The sequence below is a fragment of the Aedes albopictus genome, chromosome 2 (genome assembly GCF_035046485.1).
Source record: "Aedes albopictus strain Foshan chromosome 2, AalbF5, whole genome shotgun sequence".
NCBI lineage: Eukaryota > Metazoa > Arthropoda > Insecta > Diptera > Culicidae > Aedes > Aedes albopictus.
Genome location: NC_085137.1, coordinates 276,939,985 through 276,963,974, shown reverse-complemented (window position 1 = coordinate 276,963,974; position 23,990 = coordinate 276,939,985). Strand labels below are relative to the sequence as shown.

General features: G+C 39.3%; 1 long non-coding RNA gene and 1 other non-coding gene across 3 annotated transcripts; one reads left to right on the top strand and one right to left on the bottom strand.

Moving 5' to 3' along the window:
- Positions 1 to 19,752: 19,752 nt before the first annotated feature.
- On the bottom strand, positions 19,753 to 23,984 carry LOC109415369 (uncharacterized). Of its 2 annotated transcripts, XR_009998209.1 has the most exons (3): positions 22,292 to 23,984; positions 21,699 to 22,207; positions 19,753 to 20,336 (listed from the first exon to the last, which is right to left on the bottom strand). It is a non-coding gene; the product is annotated as an uncharacterized LOC109415369 (transcript). The 2 variants fall into 2 exon arrangements; XR_009998208.1 differs by having other exon boundaries at positions 21,699 to 23,984.
- On the top strand, positions 21,139 to 22,875 carry LOC115268804 (uncharacterized). Its single transcript, XR_003898444.2, has 2 exons — positions 21,139 to 21,490; positions 21,546 to 22,875. It is a non-coding gene; the product is annotated as an uncharacterized LOC115268804 (long non-coding RNA).
- Positions 23,985 to 23,990: the final 6 nt, after the last annotated feature.

Sequence of the window (23,990 nt, the reverse complement as noted above, 5' to 3'; positions counted from 1 at the left end):
TCGATACCAAAACGTTCCTGACCATTGACAATTCTTCCTGTTCTCAGGCCCTCAAGCAGACTTTTGACACACGAATCCTTAGAGGTGTGTTGCTTCAATTCTTCAACAGAAATCGGGAGAGTTTGAATTTGATTGATTTCCAAAGCGTCAGGTTCTTCTAAAGTTTTACTGGATAACGCAATTGGAAGACGAGAAATGCCATCTGCGTTGCCACGCTCCTTCGAACTGCGATAGCGAATCTCAAAATCAAACGATTCCAGAAACACGGCGTAATGTTGCATGCGCATAGCTGATAATGTTGGTAGCCCTTTCTGAGGTGAGAAGATCTGTGCCACTGGTTTATTGTCAGTTATCAAGATGAACTTTCTGCCATAAAGGTATTGATAAAACTTCTTAACTCCAAAAACAATAGCGTACGCTTCTTTATCTATCTGGCTGTATCTCTGTTGTGTCGCGTTAAGAGTCTGCGAAGCATATTGAATTGGGCGCTCCGTACCGTCCGAGAAAATATGGCTCAGTACAGCAGCTACACCGTAAGGTGAAGCGTCTGTGGCCAGAACTAGCGGCAAGTTCATATCGTAGTGTACTAATACCCTTTCGGACTGCATCTCAGTTTTGATCCATCTAAAGGCTTCCTCACATCGCCTATCCCAAATGAAAGCAGTGTTGTCTTTGAGTAAATTGTTTATCGGATAAATCCTTGTACTTAACCCTCTAATACCCAAATTTTTTATTTTGATCTAAATATCATTTTTCGTCATCTAAAATCGGTTTAAACATGTTTTGGAAGATGATTCTTTTTAATTCTCGATTTCGTGAATTTCAGTTTTTGATTTTTCTAATTTTTATTTTTGAACATCCCCACACTTTTATATTTTTCCTGGAAGCCAATTTAGGGAACGGATTTTTTGAGATGAAAACATTTTGAGATTTTATGGTTATTGTTGAAATATTATTATTTTAAATTTTTTTCACACAAAATTTTATTTTCCGTGTAATTCTAAGGAAAATAATTTTAGAGTGTATTCGATTCCCTTAAACTATTAAACAAGGATAGAATGATTTGGGAAAAATTTAAAATATGTTAATTGTAGCGATTCAATACAAAATAAACAATGACTTCTAAAAGGTGACTAAAACATCAATTTTTCAATGATTTTTAAAAAATGTAAATACGCTTTAAAATACACCAAAAACCATTTTGAGATATACAGAACAGTCCTAAATATCAGCCAAAAATATAAAAAAAATATTTTCCACGAAACAAAAATTACAAAAATGGTCAAACTATACCCCGTCTAAAGGCGGGATTGGGTATTAGAGGGTTAAATTTTCCAAAAATCTGCCGTAATAATTTACAAGGCCAAGAAACGCTCGCACCTGTTCCCGATTTTCAGGTCTTGGCATTTCTTGGATAGCTGTAATTTTCTGTTTCATCTTATGTATTCCGTGCTTGTCAATCACGTAGCCACAATACTCAATTTTATCGGCAAAGAACTCACACTTGTCAACGTTAATACGCATATTATACTCTTGAAGTCTGCGTAATACTTCGAAAAGCCTAGCCAAATGAGTAGCAGCGTCAGGTCCAGTGATTTTCACATCATCCAGAAACACCGAAACTCCTGGAATTCCCTGTAATATCTGTGAAATTTCGCGTTGAAAAATGGCAGGCGCCGAGGCAACTCCGTACATTAGCCTAGTGGGTCGGAATAATCCGAGGTGAGTGTTTAGTGTAAGCATTGCCTGATCTTCAGACTGCACAGGCATCTGTAGATAGGCTTGTGATAAATCTATTTTTGAGAATTTTTCACCTCCTGCCATATTTGCGAACAGCTCGTCGATTGTAGGCAACGGATGCTCATCTACCAATAGGCCCTTGTTAACTGTCAGTTTATAATCTCCGCACAATCTAACTTTATTCGGTGACTTCATTACCGGAACTACAGGGGTTCCCCACTCACTGTGATTTACCTTAACTAGGATCCCATTTTCAACCATCCTTTCGATTTCCTTTTCAACCGTTGTCCTAATCGAAAACGGAACAGTACGTGCCTTAAGAAAAACTGGGTTGAAATTCGGTCTGAGAGCAAGAGACGCTTCAATCTTTTCAATTCTTCCGACTGATGACTCGAAAACCAAGGGAAATTTCTCCTTTAAGGTTCTTACAACACCTTGCGACGAAGTATCAGGAGAGACCGAATTGACCGAGGAATTGACTGTAGTAATAGATTTTCCCATAATAACGTTCCAGTTTAAGTCGAGAGCATTCATCCATTCGCGACCCATGAGTGGATGTCGATCGGTCTTGACCACAAATAAGCGCAACTTATGAGACTGACCCTCGTATTTGACTGTAGCGTACACAATACCATAAACCTCAATCGGGTTTCCGCAGTAACTTCGTAGCTCGACTTTAGTTTCATGCAACGGAACATCAGGTATATACTTATTCTTGTCAGTGAAACCCATCAAAGACACAGGAGAGCCGCTATCTACCTCAAATTTGATAACACCTCCGCCCACCTTTACTCTCAAAAATATTTTAGGAAACAACGCATAATCTTCATCATTTATTTTGCCAATCTCAAATACACACACTTCCTGATCATTATCAACCTCTGTATCTGAAGAGTTGTCCTCTTCCACCAAATGTGCCTGGTATTTCTTTACGTGGAACTTGCCTTTTGCTCTGGCTTCATTTGTGAAAGCGAGACACACCCTTTGCAAATGGCCCTTCTTCTTACAAAATCCGCAAATCGTATTCTTATGAGCACAGGTATTTGCCAAATGGGTCTCGCTGCCACATCGAAAGCATTTGTTAGTATTTTTGTTAGTTACCTTTGAACCACTGGGCCCGTAAGATGACTGATGCTGTGGCTTCTTGATGTCGCTGAGATTAACGTCATGAATCCTCCGGTTCAGCATTTCAACTCCCTCACCAGATGCTTCCATCGAAATTGCGATCTGTTTCGCCTTGTCGAACGTGAGATTTTTTTCTTCGATGAGCCGAGACTTGATTTTTTGACTGCGCAATCCAAACACCAACTGGTTTCGTAATGCCTTTGGTAGGTATGCCTCGAACTTGCAATGTTTTGATTCCCGCTGAAGTGCAGTAATGAAGTCCGTAATGGATTCTCCTTCTTTTTGCTGCCGCGAACGAAACTTCCATAACTCTACCATCTCCAATGGTTCGGGGTCGAAGTAGGATTCCAGCGTAGAAACTATTTCCGCATACGTCTTCGTCTCGGGCTCCGTCGGAGACATATGATCACAGAGTACGTTGTATGTCTCCGCGCCCATATAGAACAGCAGCATATTCTTCTTGTTGGCATCCGGCACACCGAATATTTGAAATGCACTCTCCAGACCCTTCACCCAGCGAAGCCACTTTGATCGGTTCTTGTCAAACGGTTCCAAGTTGAATGATGGCGGTATGGCAGCAACAGCACCCGCAGCAGCAGCAACGCCTCCAGCAGCTCTAGCGTTCTGTTGACTCATTTCGCAGCAAATAACAACAGCGCAGAAACAGCAAGCAGCAAGTTCTCGATGCACGGCAATTTGCAATGCAGCAACGAACAGTAGTTGTAGTAGTAGTAATCGTTCGCAATTTCACGCACGCACACAGGCAAGAGCAGCTAAACTGTCCGCACACGAGAAGGTACACTCCGTCCCGCAAATCACGCCGCAACTGCTATAGTGTTTTTCACATCCAGAATACACACACGGAGTGGCCCCAACGCACAATGCCGAGCCACCGCAAGATCCAATGAGCTTCCACCTTCCGGATTGTGGGGCGTTCCGCACCGAGCACTTGTCCTCGAAATTATCTTCTTCAACCCGTAGGTTAATCCGTTTCTGAGTATTTATTCGTCCTTCGCTTTTCGGCCGCAGGTTCTACCTTTTCGTCGCCAAACTGTTATGAATTTCGGTAGAGCGCAAGTAAACAACGCGTGCTCCTGTTGATGACTTACAGACGAATGCTTTATTTTTCTCAACACGGAAACATCAATGACATCATACAACAGTAGAGTGGTTCTAGAGGTTTCTTATGGAATGGCAATTTTATAGCAGTATGTTTACCATTTTATGTTGGAATAAATGTTTATCGCTTGACGACGGAACACTTGCGTTTTCCTCCCGCGGCATTTTTCCGAGTTTCCCGGTAGTGTTTTCGCGTTTCCACGCATTATCCGCTGCGTACCTGTCCGCTTCGTCTAACAAGAGACACATAAGTTTGCTCTTGAGACAGACCAAAAGTTAAGTTTTGTTACGCTGTGTTATCGATCAAAACAACCAATTCCCATCATTCCATATAACGTTGAAAACTTCATTTGTATCAACAAAATGAGGACCACAAACATGGCCCGGAAGCACTAACACATCTTTAAAATTCTTACCCCAACATCGCCACAACGAAGAAAGTGTAGCAAATCCATCACTCCAACTTCCAAGTGCAGTTTTGACCGTGATCGATAACGCGCAGGCACTCAAGACAACATCCACAAAAAGTTGGTCGGTTTCGCCTTTTTGTCTTTTATTTATTCGTTCTCGCTTCCATCCGCTCGACGAGTGTCTAAAAATAGATTTCTGAGCTGCCGCAGGAGCAGCCATCACCAACACAATCACATTCCGGCTTTGTTAGAGGCAAAAGTGCAGTCCTTTAAAACAATCCGGTTTTTTATATTGAAACTACCAAATCTGTGTTTGTTCTAACCAACTGTCAAAAATTTCGACAAATGAAAATATTTCTATTATCAAACAATGGAACAGTTCAGTTTTAACTAGAAATCAGTTTATCGCTATAGCAAACTAAAAAATTGTTTGATTTGAACTAGAATTTAATTGTGTTCACAATTTATTTTTCTGCGTGTACAACAATAAAACATCTTGATTGCCAAGGCACTGTTTTCTACAATTTGTTGAAAATATATAATAGAAAATATACTAAGATACACAATTAAGTATGCTCAAATTCATATCGAACATGAATATGACATCACAAAGATGTTGCGCAGGCTCCATCTTCTGCGCTTTTTCAGTCGTATGGCAGTCTGAAAATTGGTTTTATTGCTTCAAATCAAATCTTTGTAACTGGTCATACTGGAGTCGAAATAATTTCTATAAGACATGTTGTGTTACTTGGGATACTTATGCCCAAACAAATTTTGGTGACAAAACCGTTCTATCGGAGATGTGGAGATTGTACGTGCTAGAGATGGGCGAACCGTTCGCGAACGGTTCCGAAAAACTAGTTCTAAGGAAAGAATGATTGAACGGTCGTTCATTTTAAAAGAGCGGTAGTTCTCCGTTCTCTAAAAAAACGAGAAAATTAAGGTCCTACAAAACTTTTCATTCAGTTTTTTTTGATGAACGAGTGATGTGTTCTGAGAGAGCGAATGTTGCAATCATTTTGTAAAATAGTGCTTCGATGACATATGCAGCCGGTCGAAAGACAGCAGTTGATAAATAATGTGTCAATAATGTACAGTATGGCAAATCCTATATATTTTTTTGCGGAGTTGGATTTGCTTTGACTGCGGCTCAATACATTTTGCAAAATTTAAAACCCCAATTCTGAGGGAATCTCAGCTGAAAGCTTCATAGGAATCCCTGAAATAATCACATAATAAATCCCGGGAGGAATTGCTGTATAAGTTCCGAGCAGGAATCCCGGCTCGTAGCAAGAATTCCATTAGGATTCTCTGAATATGTTTCCCCAGAACACTTTGAAAGTATACTAAAATGAATCTGTTAAGTAATTCCATGAAAGAACGGTGGTAGAAAATTCTGAAAGAATCCTTTCAGGATTTTCTAAAGCAATTCTGGCAGAAAACTCCGAAATTTTTCGTGAAGGAATCCTGTAAAGAATACCTAATGGAATTCTTAGAGAGATGATCATGATTCCTGATGACTTCTGGTCCTGCCGGTCAGAAGCTGAGCAGGATTCCTGTAAGAACCATAGAAGATGTCTCTATGATCTAGGATTGCCTGAAAAAAAATCTCGGAAGAAATCTATATTTTTTCATATTTTTCTATCGGAAGGAATTCCTTAAAGAGTCACAGCAGGAATCCAGGAAGGAATCTCTGAAAGCACAAATCCCAGAAGGAATGCAGGAAAGAATAACTAAAAGAATCACAGCAATCTCGGAAGCAATATCTGAAGGAATCCTTGGAATAAAACTGGGAAGATTCTCGAAAAGAACACCTGAAGAAATCCTGGAAAGCATTTCTGAAGGTATCTCGAAAAAAAACCTCAGCTCATCTAATCTCATCTCAATTCTTCACCCCACTCTTTAGTCTCTACCTTACTGTCTTCTTTGCGCTCTATTCCAACCCTCTATCATAGCCTTCAACCCTACCATTTGCCTTACCCTCTACCCTATACTCTACCATAACCACTGCATTATCCTTTACCGTACCCTCTAGTCTATATTGTGTTTAATCGTACTGTCTACCCTACACTGAAATAAATTTTGTTGTGGAAATTACCGATTCCATAGTAAAATTACTAACCGTACCTATGATTCTCAACCGACAACAAAATCTGTTAAGTTCACTGAAATATGATTGAAGTAACAATACATTGCAGTAAATTGGACTAAAAGCGTAGTCACCTCAACAACAAAACATTGTTAATTTTTCCTGGACGCGCATCTTACAACACGGTATGGTTAAAAATACAATGCCCAGCTGTTAAATTTAGATTATTTTTGGTAATGTTAACCAATGATGTTGTTTTCTACTCATCAAGCCCGATCGATAGATACCCATATTGCATGGTATTATAGCTCAAACTACCATTCCGTGGCCGCCATCTTGGATATGGTCCGACATCTTGGATTTGAAAATAGGGTGAAATATCGATTTTTGACTTCTACTCATGAAGCCCGATCGATAGATACCCATATTGTATGGCATCATTGCTCAAACTCGCATTCCGTGGCCGCCATCTTGAATATGGTCCGCTATTTTGGATTTAAAATTATGTTAAATATCGATTTTTGATTTCTACTCATCAAGCCCGATCGATAGATATCCATATTGCATGGTATTATAGCTCAAACTACCATACCGTGGCCGCCATCTTGGATATGGTCCGACATCTTGGATTTGAAAATAGGGTGAAATATCGATTTTTGACTTCTACTCATGAAGCCCGATCGATAGATACCCATATTGCATAGTATCATAGCTCAATCTACCATTACGTGGCCGCCATCTTGGATATGGTCCGCTATCTTGTATTTCAAAATGCCGTCGGATATTCATTTTTGAGTTCTACTAATGAAGCCCGATTGATAGATACCCATATTGCATAGTATCATAGCTCAAACCTGGGTGTTCTAGATACTACACACGAAATACAAAACAAAACTTCATCGAACTTCAAGAAAATTGCAATTTGTCAACAACAATCAAGACAGCTTCCATACATATCATTAGTTCTGGTTTGGTGTGTAACTTTTGCTTTTCCGGACAAACCTCGAATAAAGGCTGAAGTTGATTTAAATGTTTCACTGAGATTTTTTTCAATTTTTGTTCAACACTTCGAAAGAAACGCACTTAACTGCATTTTATTGCTCAAATGCAAACTGTTGCGTTTCACTTATGTTTCTATGTGAAGAAAACTGAATTGAACTTGCATTTTTTATAGCAAAAAAAGTATTAATTCCAGTTACGCTCTTTTTCCACTTTAGTCCGTTGCAACGCGTTGTTTTGAATTTGGGCTCGCTTTGACAGCTCATGACAGCGAAATCTCGGCTTGCCTTGACCGCCATCTTGGATTATGGTCCGCCATCTTGGATTTAAAAATGGCGTTAAATGTCGATTTTTGACTTCTACTCATCAAGCCCAATAGATAGATACCCATATTGCATGGTCGCCATCTTGGATATGGTCCGCCATATTGGATTTCAAAATGGCGTCGGATATTCATTTTTAAGTTCTACTTATGAAGCCCGATCGATAGATACCCATATTGCATAGATCCGAAGCAGCATTGCCGTTAAAAAGCATATATTCTGGAGTTTTGACCGCCATCTTGAAGCCTAAGCCGCCATCTTGAATTCCAATAACCTTACTATCACATCCACATCCTAAGGAATGTGTATGCCAAATTTGATTGAAGTTTCTTGACGCATTCCAGAGTTATGCCGGTACATTGATACATCACTGATAAAATTGCAAACGTAATGTTTATGTAGGTGAAACCTTTACGATTTATAAGACTCCATAATAGTTAGTTTTAAATACGCTTACATAAATATTATAACACCTTTATTGCTACTTATGTTGGGCACCATAACACATATACGTTACACGCGAGACTCCCTGGTAACACGTACTTCAACATCGACGCCCAACAACGTGGACGACGACGCTCACCGAGAAAGACGCCGGCGGCAGGCCAACACGCCACAGCGATCAACCGCCGCGATCGTTGAACCACGGAGGTGATGACACAGCATAGCAACAGCCAGGCGAACCAGCGAGTCGACCCCAGACGTCCAACAACGTGGACGCCGATGCCGATGCGATGGATTTATGCTGATTAATTAAATTGAATTGATAAAAGGGACAGTTGAGGGAAAATTAGTTTAGTTCGTATTGTATTGTAACAGTGTAGAGTCACGATTAAATTTAATAAATGTTTTTTTTTATTATGAATGTTAGTGAACATCCATAGCTGGCGCAGTCTTAAAGTCGAGTAGTGAAACAAAGTGTTAAGTGTTTTTGAAGCGGATATTCGAATATCACAAATCACGGAGTTTCCAAAGGAGGATCAATCCTAAATCTAACGGCGGATACTTGGAAGTCCAGCAGCAGCTGTTTCAGAGCGGATATCTGGAATTTGCGACTACCAGGAGGATCGACCCCGCTACTCGGAACCTACTCCCATCGGTCTCAGACACAAGTACACGAACTCCAGGATGAAGTTACTGATCCTGTAAGTAAAACCTTTTCTCAAATCTTAAAGTGATAGTGTGTGAAGTTGAATAAGTTCAAGAGGGCACATCTTGTATCTTTTTGTTCAGTTCCAATCGCTAGTAAAATTAAAGTGCAACCCGAGAAGAAACATTTCTTGTTCGCGGTCAAAACCTCATAAAAGTGAACTCACTCCGGCAACGTAAAAGCCACACGACGAGAAAATCAAGTGCAACTACTACCGTTCCTAACGGTACCTCAAACGCGAAACATAAGCGCGACACACGGTTTCAATTAAACCGAGGCATCATGACTTCTCCAGTCACAGCAGAAATTACTAAAGACCAGTTGATTGCTCAAATTACAGCACTCACTGAGAATCAAAATAACTTAATTCAAACAATTGCGTCATTAGAACGCAGAGCTAAAGATCCGTTTCTTAATTTTGTTACACCAGATCCAATCAAAAATATCCCCAATTTTAATGGGAATCGTAAAGAAACATTAGCATGGATCGAGGATACGCAACAAACATTAGATTTATTTGAAGAATACGAGGATGAACCCACTTACAAGCAAATTATGCGAGTGGTTCGTTCAAAAATAACTGGCGAAGCAAGAGAGGTATTAATTGCTTCTGGAAATCCCAAAGAATGGGAAGATATTAAAGAGATATTGTTAAACTCTTTCGGTGACAAAAGGGATATTACTTCACATATTCAGTCCCTATTTTTCATCAAACAAGGGAAACTACCACTCATTGAATATTATCACAAATTAAAATCAATAGACACGGCAATTAAATCCTCAGCCGCTCAGCTAGACGATTATAAAAAATCTATAGAGGCTGTCAATAAATTGATTAGTCTAATGTCTTTAACGAGATACATAGACGGGCTCAACGGAGAGCAAATCTCAATGTATGTTCGCAGCTACCGACCCAAAACTCTTGAAGAGGCCCACGACATAACGATGCAGCATTTGAACGCAACGTTCCGACAAAAAATGGAGAATAGACAGTTCCCTAGTTTGCCAAAATTACCAGAAACTAAACCACAGAATAACACCTCTCACCAAAAATTCAATCAACAAAATTCGCATAACAAGTTTAATGGTTCTGGAAAATTTAGAAATAATAAACAGAACCATGATGATGACGTATCAATGAGAACTGCCAAATCCAGGTTAGATCAGGTAAACCAGCACGAGGCAAAACACAAGCAAAATGAGGAGGAATACGACCCCCCTTCGCATTCGGACGAGTCAGTCATGAAACCAGACGACTCTACTTTGGATTCGGATGACGACAGCTACTTTGTAGATGACGAACTAAATTTTCAGGTGGTCGATGCACACGAAATAAATCGATGAATAATAATTTTGTGCCGTATCTAATAATTCATACAACTAAAGGCAATTTGAAGTTTTTAGTGGACACAGGTGCCAATAAAAACTACATTTCGCCTAACCACGTAAATGAAGAAAACTGCAAACCTGAAACAGGTATTCACGTTTCAAATATCAGAGGGAAACACAAAATCGAGAAATCAGCCTCTTTCGACGTATTTCAAATTAAAAAGAAGGTCAAATTTTACATTTTTCAGTTTCACGATTTTTTTGACGGGCTGATTGGTTACGAAACATTGAGAGATCTCAATGCACAGCTGAATATTGGAAAAAACACGCTTAAAATTGGCAGAAAAACATTCAAATTAGAGAAGTAATTTTCTCAAAATCACAAAATCAACCTCACGGAGCAAGAATATCAATTTCTAGATCTACCGGTAAAGAGAGATGGAAATTTCCTCGTCGAAGAAGAAACAAAATTTGAACACTTTTCGATTCTCCCTGGTTTATATGAGGGCAGAAACGGAAGAGCCATGATGTCCATCAGAAATCATAATCCGCAAACAACTCTACAAATTAACTGTAATGAAATCGAAATTGGCACCGATTACTTCCAATTGAAAGAAATACCAAAATCTACACAAACGGCACTAGATACAGAATTTCATTTTAGAGACGAACACCTGAACGAGGAAGAGAAAAGAGCGCTCAAAACGGTTATTGATGCCAATAAAGAAGTACTCTACTCCGACTCGAAAAAACTAACCTTCACTCACAAGATCAAACACCACATCAGAACCTCAGACAATATTCCGATACATACAAAATCTTACAAGTACCCCCAAATCTTCGAAACGGAAGTTCAGCAACAGGTCAAAAAGATGCTCAATGATGGGATAATAAAAGAATCTATTTCGCCATACACCTCTCCCATATGGGTCGTCCCCAAAAAAAGCGACGCCTCTGGGAAGAAAAAGTTTCGTTTAGTGATCGACTACCGAAAGCTTAACGAAAAAACGATAAGCGATAAATATCCCATACCGGAAATAACGGATATTCTCGACAAACTTGGAAAAACTTGTTATTTTTCTACGATCGATTTGGTATCTGGATTTCACCAAATCCAACTCGCCGATGAAGATACGGAAAAAACAGCATTCTCAGTTAGTTCAGGAAAATATGAATTCACACGAATGCCATTCGGGCTGAAAAATGCACCCGCAACTTTTCAGCGAGTAATGGACTGTATTTTAAGAGAGTTCTTGGGAAAATGCTGCCTCGTCTATATGGACGATATAATCGTTTTTTCAAGCTCACTCGAAGAACATAAAAAATACCTCATGAAAATACTGAATAGATTAAAAGAAGCCAACCTTAAAATACAATTGGATAAATGTGAGTTCTTTAGAAAGGAGGTACAATATCTTGGACACACCGTTTCTGAAGAGGGTGTCAAACCAAACACAGACAAAATCGAAATCATAAAAAAATGGCCCATCCCAAAAAATGAAAAGGAAATCCGCCAATTTCTCGGAACCTTAGGGTACTACCGTAGGTTCATCAAAGATTTTGCGAAATTGGTGAAACCTTTAACCGGACTACTCCGCAAAGAAGCAGATTTCAACATCACTCCCGAAATAGTGGAATGCTTTGAAAAATGTAAAACACTCCTTACGATGGATCCCATACTTATCTTTCCTGATTTCTCAAAAGAGTTCATTCTGACTACTGATGCCAGTGATTATGCCATTGGTGCAGTCCTCTCGCAGGGACCAGTAGGCAAAGATCGCCCAATAGCATACGCCTCCAGAACACTAAACAGCACTGAAGAAAATTACTCCACATTAGAAAAGGAATTCCTGGCAATCGTGTGGGCGGTAAAGCATTTTCGTCCATACCTTTATGGGAGGAAATTCAAACTTTTCACAGACCACCAACCTCTTACCTATTCTATGTCTGATGCTAATAAAAGGGTTGTTAGAGGAAAAGTTGCTTTAGAGGAGTTCGACTATGAGCTCATCTATAAACCCGGAAGCCAAAACACAGTAGCAGATGCACTCTCAAGAATAAAACCGGACCAACTTAACGCCAACGAACAGGCAGAAGCTAATGAACAATCATCGGAAAGCGATAGCGATTTAGAAACAGTTCACTCTGCAGAAACAAGCGACGATTTCTTTATTTGGTGCACTGAAAGACCTATTAATTGGTTCAAAACTCAATTAATTTTTAAATTAGGCCAAATAGACGCAATAACTTACGAGGAGATATTTCCAAAATATCACCGATTTACATTTACGAAGCCTAATTTTACAGAAGCAGACATTGTAGAAATATTTAAAGGATATCTTAATCCACGAGGCATTTCCTGTTTGAAAATACCGATTCCCTTGGTACAACTGGTACAAGAAACCTATCGGAAACACTTCACTAATATCAAATTCAAAGTTTTCGTTTCAGAAAAAATATTGGAAGACGTCAGACTAGAGGAACAGAAGGATGCTATCATACGAGACACGCATGATGCAGCACACCGAGGAATAAAAGAAAACAAAATGCAAATTTCACAAAATTATTTCTTTCCGGAAATTGAACGAAAATTAAAGACGTTCATAAGCTCCTGTCACATTTGTAAGAAAAGCAAATATGACAGGAAACCCCCAAAATTAATTCAGAAATCAATTTTCGGCTCTAAACAATTTGAACGGGTACACATTGACATTTTTTTCATGGAAGGTCAAAAGTGGTTAACAATCGTAGACTCATTTTCTAAATTCGCGAATACCATTCCACTACCGACTAGAACAATCGTCGATTTGAAACACGCTCTTTCGGAACACATCAGACACTTCGGTAGACCACAAACGATAGTTTGCGATCAAGAACCCGGGTTCAAATCAATAGATTTCGTCGGATTTCTTAACGAACTAGGCGTCGAAATTCATTTTGTTAGCAATTCGGCCTCCAATGGAATAGTCGAGAGATTCCACTCAACTTTGATTGAGCTTTACAGGACTCTTAAATCAAAATATAAAGAACTCCCCATTAACGACCGAATTAACATTATTACAGATATTTATAATAATACATTCCACTCTGTAACAAAACGAAAACCGCGCGAATTAATATTCAATACATTAAACATTACTGACGCCGCGGATCTAATCGAACAATCCAATAAAATCCACACCGCAGTAAAACTGGAACTAGATAAACGTAAGCAAATTTACGAACAAAAACACGAAAACCGTGAACAACCCACGACAATTAATCCAAACGATTCCAAATACGTAAAAATATCTCAAAGGCTAACTAAAGATAAAGATGTTTATAAAATAACTACAGTTCAAGAAGATAACAATTTAACTTTCAAAGATACAAACGGAGTCAAGATTCATAAAAATCGCATTAAAAATTAATTAAATACTTAAATGCAAATTTGCAGGAAAAACTTAAAATAATAAATCACTAAATTTTTTCTTCTCTTGCAGACTAATCCTCATCAAAACAATAAATACCACTATTTATAAGGAAATACCTAACAACAACGGATTGGTTGCATTTAAGCTGAAATCAACAAGAATCAAGATCGGATACAACAGGATGATACATAAAGCGAACCTTAACTCAATAGAAAACAGTATAGGAAACATAGAAAAGATTACAAGGTCATTTAAAACTATCGAACACTTAGAGCAAACACTTTTAGATAAAACGAAAATAGCTAAAGATAAACTCAATAGTCTCATACCCCATAGGGCCAAAAGAGGTCTAATGAACGCATTAGGTACAGCTATCAAATTTGTCGCAGGAAACCCTGATAATGACGATCTTGAGATTTTGCAACAAAGCTTAGGTGTATTACAAACTCAGGAGAATAAACTTGCAAACAATCAAGGAAGACAAATTCAAATAAACGAACTCTTCCAAAATAAACTCAATAACATTACAAATTCAATCCGGAAGATTAGCTCAAAAATATCAAGCGAACATAATACAGTTCAAGGATTGAGATCAGGATTAGAATTCGTGAACCTCATTTGGAACATAGACAAAATTATTCACATTTTAGAAGACATAGAAGAACAAATAGATTTCTCAAGAATAGGACTAGTGAACAAAAATATCCTCTCATTAGAAGAAAAACAGTTAATAGCAGATAGGCTCAAGAAACAAAACTTAAATTTAAAATTTTTGGATGAGATTTTTCAGTATACTTCAGCAAGCATCGCCATCAACAACGACGAAGCAGCTCTATTAGTGAAAACCCCGATTTTGGACCGAAGGACGTTCGACTTACTGGAACTCCATACTTTGAAAATCAACAACACACGTATCGACACGTACGTCAACTTGGTTGCGAAACATGGCAGCACGATATATTATCAATCAACAAGATGCGACATCTGTGACAACGCTAATCTAATCGAAGATGATTGCATCTATAACATATTGAACCATCAAACACCCACATGCCCGATGACGAAAGCAGGACAAGTAACCCAAGTCAAGGAAGTCACGCAGGGAATCATCCTACTCGACACCAACGAGAACATAGAAGTGAAGGATTCTTGCGGAAATTCGAGGTTGGTAAGCGAAGCTACAATAGTTGAAATTCAAAATTGCACCGTCAAAATACGCAATTACACATTCCACGGACAACCCGACATAACACACCAAGAAGAATACCTTATTCCAATATACAGTAAACCCCTCAGGACAGGAAACTTCACAAATCTAGATGATGAAAGCCCCATGCTACAGTTTCAAAACCTTGAAAAACTAAAGGAGGTCCAATTATCTCTGAACCATCTACGGCATGGAGTAACATTTGGAGGGGCCACCCTCGTTGCGATAACATTTCTTTGTGTCTTTTTCGTTTATCTCTACAAGCAAATCAGGCCAACGGTAGACAAGAAAGCAGCCGAATTCCTGCCGGAGCTCCTCACAGCTACAAGAGTGGACGAGAGGACAGACAACGAAAGCATCCCGTCAATTAACATCAGCCATGAGAAGACAGATCGAAGTACCAAACCAACGTTGAGAATCGAGCTGCCAGAACATCAAACGAGGACGCTTGAAACTCAGGGGGGAGACGTTACACGCGAGACTCCCTGGTAACACGTACTTCAACATCGACGCCCAACAACGTGGACGACGACGCTCACCGAGAAAGACGCCGGCGGCAGGCCAACACGCCACAGCGATCAACCGCCGCGATCGTTGAACCACGGAGGTGATGACACAGCATAGCAACAGCCAGGCGAACCAGCGAGTCGACCCCAGACGTCCAACAACGTGGACGCCGATGCCGATGCGATGGATTTATGCTGATTAATTAAATTGAATTGATAAAAGGGACAGTTGAGGGAAAATTAGTTTAGTTCGTATTGTATTGTAACAGTGTAGAGTCACGATTAAATTTAATAAATGTTTTTTTTTTATTATGAATGTTAGTGAACATCCATAGCTTATATACGGCAAAATTCCATTTATATGTGCGCATTAAAAAGTATAATTATTCTCCGTTAGTTAAAAATTATGTTTATCCACATATAATTTTAAAGTTTGACCGAATTGATTCAAGACAAAAACAATATCATTTTTCGCGCCAATCGGAAGCGTCGGGAGAGTCTTCTGCTTAGTCAGGTAACTATTTTTCTAAATTTCTTCATAAACTGTCTACTTAAACCTTTATGTTTTGTTAATTTTAGTTGTATCACTGGCCTGGGCCGTTGATCCGTACTCTAGTCGAAGACCATATGGCATACAAACATTATCTTTGGATGCATATAGATATTTAAGGAATGAATTAAATCTTTGATTAAATCTAAAACAAAACATTGTTATTATTCTTTTTTTTCATATTTTTGCTCTTATATTAAATTTGCCCATAATTATTATAAACTACGCATGAATAAATATCGGCTTAGGGACAAAACGTCGAAAGACAAAACGTCGAATGCCAAAACGTCGAATGCCAAAAGGTCGAATGCCAAAACGTCGAAAGGGACAAAACGTCGAAAGGACAAAACGTCGAAAACGAGTAATCTAAGCAAATAGTGAGTTTTTTATTCTTTTAAAGGATACTCATTCTTTCACTTGTATCTACCAACTAGTTCAGAGGGGAGCCTTCCTGAGGCTCCCTGAAACAACACCTCAGGGTCGGCATCCCAACTAACAATCGCAAGCCGCAAACCAGCATGCATGCTGAATTGTTGCTTTATAATAGCAATGATAGCTGAACTAAAATTATGCTGTACACATTACTGTACAAATGTTTTTTTTTTTCAATTGAAAAAGCCAATGTTCAACCTTTCGTATCGGTATCAACAATTATAAATTTAAACACTTTTCAAGCGTTTAATAATATTTTTATTCGACTTGCAGTTATTTCTTTACAAAATAGTTTAACAAGACCTTTTTCTGCTTCTTGTCAAGTACATGCAAAAATTAGAACATGTATCTGTACAATGTGTTTTTCACAAGTCAAATAAGCGCTTTCGTTTCATCATACTTCGACTCAGTGTACAAAATGAAAAACACGTGTTTTTTACTGAACAGCAGCTGAATTAACGTGTTCTTCAGTTGTCAACCTTAAACAGAACATTATTCACCACTGCTGAATAGGAGTCAAAGTGTAATCAATATACTACCACGGGAAGTTTATGTTTTGATTTGAGCGCGTCAATTCATCATCTCTAGGATGGCGCAGATAGGAAGGCAAGCGGCTGGCAATCGATGGGTCTCGAGTTCGAATCTTGATTTAGGTAAATGTATTTGTAGTTATTATTTCACAATAGTTGTTCACAGCATAAAGTGTCAATCATAAACTCTCGTAGAAATTGAAAAATTTTGCATTTTATTTTTTTAAATCATTTTTGCAGTAGCTGAATAACAGCTTTACTATCAGTTTGTAAAATGTTTTAAACAACAAACAGTTCAGTTGGTACACAACACTATGCTTTATTGTTTCTCCAAATTTGTGTGAACAATACCCGAACAAAGGTTGTGCCTGAAAATTATCCAAATGTTATTCAGCACCATGCTGAATTAATTCGTCGTAAAGGTGCTTGTAAAAAGAGTAATTGTTAGTTGGGATGTTCCTTGACCAGTTCTTCGTGGGTAGGAAATATTCGCACTGTCGTGTATAAAAAACTCACATCACGTCACGTTAAGCGTAAAATTACTTATTCCCAAACCTTCCCGGCTTTTCTTCTCTTACTTCTTTGAGGCCCCTTCTACTGGCACCCAGTGTTGCATTTGAACTAAACGCGAGCCAAAAAGGCACAAATCTCCCACACAGAGGAGAACGTGCCACTTGAGCCACTTTTCTGATACCTGAGCCAAAAAGGAACTGAGCTTGGATGTGACGCATCTGCATACACATGTGTTGTTGCGCGAATATATGCGCCACAATGAAATGGGACATTTTGGCATCGGGCTTTAAGATTCTGCACCAAAATCCGGATTTTCCGGTAATCCACGGTGACCGAACTGGTTCCCCTTCTCAATAGAGGGTGACTTTCTGAATCGAATCAACCCAAGATTGTTAGAATTTGTGAAAAAATGGCAGACACATGACCATTTAAGTTTACCAGGTACCAGGGTGCCATGTTTTTGCGGGTGCAGTTCTTGATCAAATTTTGAAATGAGCAATGTTCAAATATGTTTGATCGCAGCGTGCCGTTTTTGAACTTCAACGCAAATTGATCACGTTCAAATGCAACACTGCGAGCGGCACACTGTCACAAATTTTCAGCAGTACGTCACAACTTCCTTCAGGGTGGCTTCGATGTTAGCCTCTAGCTATCGTCTGCCGGATCTCTGGCACCTTTGGGGTGGCGATGGCGATCATCGGGTGCATTGTTCCTTCAAGGGCGTCTGGTTTGGTTTACGGCACGACTTGCCGGTACTTTCCATCCCAACGTAAGGTGTGGGAGGGAATGTCTTCCTCATTCAGAACCGGAGTTCTACTTGAAATAGCGGGGTTTTGACTAGCTGTCCTTCTCCGCAATTCATCCGGTATTCACAGAATATGGTACTAGTACAACAATGCTAAGTATCCTCGCAATAATCTTTACTCAGCTAGTGGTTTCAACTGAAGCATTATAATGTGCAAAATGAGTCACTGACCTTCAGCGTTCGGGCAGTGACCCCAGATAACGAGACAATGTTCGTGTGTCCCCGTTAATCAGTTCGTCAACCTGCCATCTTGGTGGATCTACCGTATCACCACCCCTCTCAGGCTACCAACACGATCGATTTAAATTCACACAAAATTTCAAAAAAAAAAAAAAAATCCACGCTGAACTGTGAACACATACACACTTTTCGACGTTTTGTCCTTCGACGTTTTGTCCCTTCGACGTTTTGTCCTTTCGACGTTTTGGCATTCGACGTTCTGGCATTCGACGTTTTGGCATTCGACGTTTTGTCACCCATTCATAAATATCATAACTCTCACACATAAATTTCATTTATCACCTATTAAGATTTTATTTTCTTCTAGACATAACTTTTAAATGTGGAAAGTGCTATAGAATTTATGTTTGCAGACATAGTTTTTAAAGATGATGCCAAATGGCAAAAAAATATGTAGTTTCACACATAATAGTTATACGGAAAATTTTTTCGGTGTACATACGTACATACATACATATCAAAGAGACGAACCAGCCAAGGGCTGAAAGTCTCTCTAATAAAGACAAATCAATCAATCAACATACATATCAACATATTGTTCGTGCAGTTGAAAATCGGAATTTTTGACACGCGAAAATCGATTTTTCTCCTAAGCCGTGTGTCGGACGTACGTCGGGTACAGTCCATTTATTTTTCACGCTCTGTCGCAGCAAAGTCAATATGCAAAACAGTTTTGACCAATAATAAATTTTCAAACCATTGTGCCGCGCACAAAATTGTAAAAAGACGGCCAGGTCCGCTGTCCAGCGCACTACGTTCGACGTTGGGTTTCACGCATGGATTTTGAGAAAATTCGATTGTCGGGTGTGGGGAAACTTCGGGTTTCAACCGCGACGATAATACAAATAGACAAACAATCAAACATATAAACATACAAGCATATAAACATACAATCACACATACATTGACTTTTTTATGTATTGATAAATAACTCTGCCGAAGAAATGAACTATAAATCATTAATTATTGTCAAGATTCCAGGGAAATACATTATTTTCGCCTTGGAAATGTAGCTCATAGATCGTGACAATATGTAATCTTTGCAGTATCGCTTACGCCACCTAGTGAACCAGTCACAAACTATATTGTCCATTATGAGCAAGGTATGGGTGTGGAGAGCATCTTCTCTGAAGAAAGTATTCTAAAATTTTGCATAATTCTGGTGATATTCACATCAAAAGGACTGTCCTATTTATAGGACGCTGGGCGTTCGGGACATCTGTCCTATAAATAGGACGCTGGGCGGATATGGGTTAAAAAAAAGATATAAAATGATGATGGACAGTTTTCCTCAACCAGCGCAACGAATCCATTTATTTTTCACGCTCACTGCGAACCCGGCATTACCCTTTAGGGAGTAAAAAGTACTCTCTTTTTTTTTTTGTGAGAAGGAGTTGAGAAGTGACGTTCGGTCGGTCGCGCGCGTAATGTGCTGGCAAATTAAACCGTGTTTTTCGAGTGAAAAGAAGCATTTTTGCATTCAAATAGTGTTTTCCCGAATAGAAGAAATCGCGATAATTGCAAACATAGTTTTTTCAACTATCCGTGGCTCAAAAAAAGTGATTTTTTTGCTTTTTTACGAAACTTTTTCGGCTTCCATTACCGTGGATGCACGGCGGCGTGTTGTATTCTTTTTTCAACTTGGCTCACGTGTTAGTGATGATGGTATGTGTGTGCTCTTGGGTTTTCGCTTTCAGCACTGCGATTGCGCATGCGCTCACGGCAGTGTGTGCGATGAATGCGGCTGATTTTCGTGTCGCGTGGAAGTTTTGGTTGCATGCGTGTCTGTCTCCTCCAGTAACTGCTCGTTGGTGGGGCGACAATTCTCTGTTGCGCGCAAACGTGTGTAGTGCCATCTAGAAACGGGAAGTGAAGTGAGGTTGGTTTAAGGGTGTGCTGCATAATTTCGATGCACATTTCGTTGAAAGTTCGGCAAAAAATGAAAAAAAAAAAAAAATGGCGCGCTCTGATCTTGTGATGATATTATGTGATTTGCTTTAATGCTGTGAGTGAAGAATTTAAAATGTATGGAGCGAATATGTGGTCTAATGATGACCAAATATGCGTGTGACCAAGATGCAGCGAGGGAATCCGGAGGAAATTGACATATACAGTTCAATGATGATTACACCGGCACCCCACATCATATTTGGTGAGATTGTTCTGATTATTGACGATGCTATTATGATTCACTAAATACGTGCCAGTTTTAAAGACATTTTCTTTAAAACAGGAAGTGTGTTTGTATTATCATCATCCATTTGATAACGGTAGTGCACACATGCGGGGCTTATTGTAAGCGAAAGTGACTTCTGAATGGAGTGTCTCTCCAACCATTCTGAAATGGGTCACCGGAGCTGCAATAGAGCTATCACTGTCTAACTCCCGGACTAAAGCAATTTGCAACAAAATCAAAACGGTATTGCAGGCTGCTTTCTTCCATAATATCACTGCCGGACAGTGGGTGTTAGATGGAGTACACACACACACACACACACACACACACACACACACACACACACACACACACACACACACACACACACACACACACACACACACACACACACACACACACACACACACACACACACACACACACACACACACACACACACACACACACACACACACACACACACACACACACACACACACACACACACACACACACACACACACACACACACACACACACACACACACACACACACACACACACACACACACACACACACACACACACACACACACACACACACACACACACACACACACACACACACACACATAAAAAGTACTCTCTTTTTGTTGTAATATGGAGCTGTCAAAAGAAAGAGTATTTTGAAATTTTCAAGAAAGGGTATCTTTTACTCTTTTTCAAGTTTCGCCTACTTTCTCATTTATGGGTGAAAATAGCGATGGCTGATTGAATTTAGTTTAGAAGCAGGATATCGACGAGAAGGAACCATATATTGGAATCATTGGAATCGAGATCGAAATATAATATGTAGGTAAGCAAAACACTATGTCTTTTGTCATTTGTTATTACAAATTGATTTCAGATTACTTCCGCTTTATCATCTTGGCCATACACGGAGGAATTTCTAATGAGGGACATGGCATCGTTAAAACATAAATTGGTGCCCCTGCGTGAGACTGTGGCCAGTTCAGACTGGGCTATTATCAGAACCACTGGAGAAGGAGAAGCTACTGACCCGGATCCTAAAGTATTTTTCCCGCTGGATTGTTGAAGAAGGCAAGAAAAAAGCCTGAGCACCCTGATGCTGAGTCCCCAGCTCGCGGAAAATTGTGCGATTTATTACACTGTGAGACCAAAGTACTCTTTAAAGGGTGAAAAAGTACCCACTTTGAGAGTAACTAGGTGAACTCTTAAAAAGAGTAAACGGCCTTTACTCTTAAAAGAGTAAAGTGCTCGTACGTCAGTGCAACGAGTAAATTTTACCCATTATCCACAGAAACCCCGGTTGGAAAAAATGGGTAAATTTAACTCTTTTTGATTTTCTTTATTTTAAATTTGCATGAAAAATGAAAATGGTAAACATAGAAAACAATTTAACATAAGAACAAATTTATTTAATCAAAAATTGTTGTTATGTAACAAATATGAAGTTCCTATCGCTGCTGAATGAGTTGGAGAAATCTTTCGACGACAACCCGACAATATCGACGAAGTCCCATTTTTTCGGATGTCCTGCACTTGGTCCTGCAATCAAACAACAATATTTTGGATGATTTTATAATCACAGACAATGAAAGCAAAATTAAAGTCATTATTATACCTACTTACCAGTTATTTCTAGTTTTATGTTTGTTAAAACTCACGATCTCACAAAAAATACAAGTGCCGAGAGCAAAATTGATTCACGATCAGAACAGAATTTTCACCCTATAAAGAGTAAATACTTGGAACTTGAAAATGGGCAAAAATTACCCTTCGTTCAAAATTTTGAAGTACCCTTTATTTTGACAGCTCCATATATCTGCAAAAAGAGAGTACTTTTTACTCCTTAAAGGGTAATGCCGGGTTCGCAGTGTATGAACAGTTTATAGATACATACTATTGCGCGCAAACCCCAACATTTTATTCCCACCTTTGGGTTTCCGCGCCGAGGACCCAGCGCCAGATTCGGCGACAAAGAAAACTGACAACAGTCGCCGGACAGTTGGCAATCCTGATATTTGACGGCGGCCGCCCGGTAGTCATGGGAGTGGATTGTTGTCACGCAAATAGATCTTTTCGCTGAAAATACATGTGTATTGAGTTATTGTTGACAGATTTTCTGCAGTGTTAGTGTGAAATTCAGCGATTTTCTGTATCGCGTAAGCCTTCGCTGGAGGAAAACGTCATGTTGTTCAGCGAAGCAAGGAAAATTTTCAGTGAAAAAAGCAATAACTCAATAATAAATATAAAGTTTTCTAAAGATTTCATTAATATTAATCGTTGATTTCTTTACCTATATACATAAGTCAAATTATTAAAATTCGGGAGTAAATCAAATACGAAAACAGTGTACATTTTACCCTGTTTTCAAATTAATTTTTTTCAGGAAAATGGGTAAAATTCACTCGTCGGTCTGCCCTTTACTCTTTTTATGAGTTCACCTAGTTACTCTCAAAGAGGGTACTTTTTCACCCTTTAAAGAGTACTTTGGTTTCTCAGTGCTCTGTCGCAGCAAAGTCAATATGCAAAACAGTTTTGACCAATAATAAATTTTCAAACCATTGTGCCGCGCACAAAATTGTAAAAAGAAGTAAGAAGAAGAAATGTAAACATCGGCGCCGTCAGTGAGCTGTCTCCTCTCTCTCCGGGGGTGACAGTTGAACACAAAGGAATTTGTTAAGCACCGAGAACACTCGAAAAAAATTTGGTAAGCTATACATACACTGTGTTTACAATTTCAACTGTCACCCCCGAGCCCCTATCGCGATATATTATTTTTTTGTTTACCATGTATATTTGACATCCGATAATCGAGGTGACAGTTGAACACAAAGGAATTTGTTAAGCACCGACGACACTTGACGAAACTTTGTTAAGTTGTACTCACACTATGTTTACATTTTTTGACTGTCATCCCCATGGCGAAAAGTCGTCATGGGTTGCCTTATTTCGACTGTTGTTCTTCTTCTTGCCAGACTTTGTTTTCAAACTTTTGCTGGCGTGCTCGATAGGTAGCCGATTTGACAGTTCGATTGGCTCTGACGGCAGCAAAAATGCACTCACTCCAATGGGAAATCCCATTTGTATCTGTCATCGTGTGCGTGAAGGAGTATAAACAAACGTGTTTTGTCTCGTTTTTTCTCACGTTTGCCATACGACTCCCGCCAGGCGGCAGCACTGCGGCGCCGTCAAGGCCTATAGGTAGATTTGGTTTCACTCTTTGCGGGACTGTGTTATAAACAGACTGTAGTCTCTATATAAACAGTCTCTGGTTCACCCTACCTACCACGGTGTACAGAAGGTGACATAAAGGCAATCCATGAGA